This window comes from Capsicum annuum, chromosome 10, assembly GCF_002878395.1.
Source record: "Capsicum annuum cultivar UCD-10X-F1 chromosome 10, UCD10Xv1.1, whole genome shotgun sequence".
Classification (NCBI taxonomy): Eukaryota; Viridiplantae; Streptophyta; class Magnoliopsida; order Solanales; family Solanaceae; genus Capsicum; species Capsicum annuum.
In genome coordinates, this window is record NC_061120.1 from 213,891,174 (window position 1) to 213,893,777 (window position 2,604).

Sequence of the window (2,604 nt, forward strand, 5' to 3'; positions counted from 1 at the left end):
CCCAATATTGATCCTTAAAAATTCTACGTCATGTAATTTTATCATTGAATTAAAACCTTTGCTCATTTGGTTGATAAATTATAAGTTAGACATATATTATTATATTTAGATTGATGAAATTTGTATAACAATATTTTTATAAGTTATTCAAACTTATGTGCCATTGATAATCAATTATATTTTTTTAAATAATTTTAGTTTTTAATTATTATAATTTATAATATTTTTTTATTGTACTAACTATAAGGGACATACTAAAACTATCTTAATAAAGAGTTGTGAATTTTTTTAAAGTGATCCCATATAAGTTTCAAGTTAATGGAAAACATCAAAAAAGAATTTATTTTTGTAAAATTTTAATTAAGTTAATTAATTGATTAATATTTTTTAAATGTCTATTTCAATATTTTTATTAAATATTTTTAACTTTTTAATACGTAACTGATTTATATTAATTAATTAGGAATAATATAGTAAAATCACGTTTGAAGTAGGCATGACATAAATATTAATTTTCTTTGTTATCATTTTTGTAAAATTTTAATTTACTTAATTAATGAATTAATTGATTAATATTTTTTCTAACTAATTTATAAAAAAATTTATATTTTAACTAATTAGAATTTTTTTTAATATTTTATGAAAACCGACCACATGTGGTCGGTTTTTCAAAATTTTCAAAAAACCGATCACTTGTGGTCAGTTTTCATAAAATATAAAAAAAATTTGATTAATCAAATCCCAACCCGACCCGACCCACTTAAATATAATAAATCCCAAAATCAGAAACAACCGTGTGCCCTCATTCCAAATCGCAATTTCAATCAAAAAGTTCTCCAAATCAAACCGGTCTACCGTGTGCCGCCGTTCTCCGTCGCCATTATCCACCGCCCCTAGATCCGGTAAGTTCCAAAAACTTTCTTTAGGTAATAATTTAAAACCCTAAAATCCCTTTTATGGTTCCAAGTGACTAAAACCAAGAACCCCGGTTCAGTTGAAAACTAAAGCTGAATTATGTATTATCATGAAAAATACTGAAGTTCAGTAGGTGACTATTCCAGTTACATGTTCAGTTGGTGATTTTATATAGGTCTACAAGTATATATACTCGTGATGGATAAATACAAACACACAAAATAATATGTTCAGTAATACTGATGAAATTCACTGACAATACGCAATGCCTGCAATTTTTATCAACCCCACCCCCTACCCCCCATATGAAACTGTCACAAAAATCCAACACTTTTTCCTGCAAAATCTAGTGCAAGTTTCAGTTGATTTAATATCACTATCATATTCCTTTAATATTTTAAAAATATATATTAAAGAAAGTTAAAGCACGAAAAAAAGAAGATACTTTATGATGCCATTACGATTTGATCAATAGAGAGAATAATGCTAAACACAGTGATGAGAGAAAAATTGTTCATTTGAAAGAAGATTAGAAGGATATTAAAAATACAAGCATCTGTTGAAGTGAGGAAGAGTCACTTTGACCAAAGCAGCATTATTGAGAATTCCACGTTATGTTGTGTCTTTATTTATGGTTTTGACATAATTAGAAATATTTTTGGGGCCAGACAACTGGAAATAAAATAGTTGCATCTTGTTAAAATTGAAATAGGATACTAAAGCGACTATAAAATTAAAATGGAAAGTAGTCGGAACTACCTTATTTTTCGACCACATTCCGACTATAAAATCTTAATGTTGTCACTAAAATCTCAATGTTGTCAATAAAAATACGAGTAAATAAGGATGACAAGACATTTGTTATTTTGCGTAATGATCAAGATTTTTTAATTCTACATGCCTAGTGTGTAGCTTGAAATTTGATGTTACCGTTTGACAGAATCTGAATTAAGGAAAAGGATTGCTTTGCTATTTTTTCGGTGATCGCTTGTCGCTTTGACTTTAATTTAGTCCAAGCAAAGGTAAGTTGACTTCTCTCTAATTTGTTATAATAAAGTGTTGTTTTTTTTCATATTGAAGTCTAGTGAAATCGTGTGTGACCTTGTTCGATTCACTAGCATTGTTGTTATCTTCTTTTTATTGTTCATATTGAAGTCTAGTGAAGCCGTGTGTGGCCTTGTGTGATTCACTAACATTGTTGTTATCTTCTTTTTATTGTTCATATTGAAGTCTAGTGAAGCCGTGTGTGGCCTTGTGCGATTTACTAGCATTGTTGTTGATTGTTTGTTGAATGTTCTTTCTTAGATGACTTACTTGTGTGAAAATGGTTAAGTATATGGTTTGTTAGGTGACTTGGTCACTTGAAAATGGTTAAGTGTTGGAACCTTAAAAGGGATTTTAGTGTTTTGAATATGGTTTGTTAGGTGACTTAGTCACTTCAAAATGGTTAAGTATAGGAATTTTGAAGCTGATTTTTGTGTTTTGAATATGGTTTGTTAGGTGAATTATTCACTTTGAAAATGGTTAAATAAAGGGACTTTAAAGGTGATTTTTGTGTTTTGAATTTGAGTTGGTAAGTGACTTAGTCACTAGAAAATGGTTAAGTATAGGGATTTTGAAGGTGATTTTTATGTTTTGAATGTGAGTTGTTAGGTGAATCATTCACTTGAAAATTGTTAAGTATAGGGA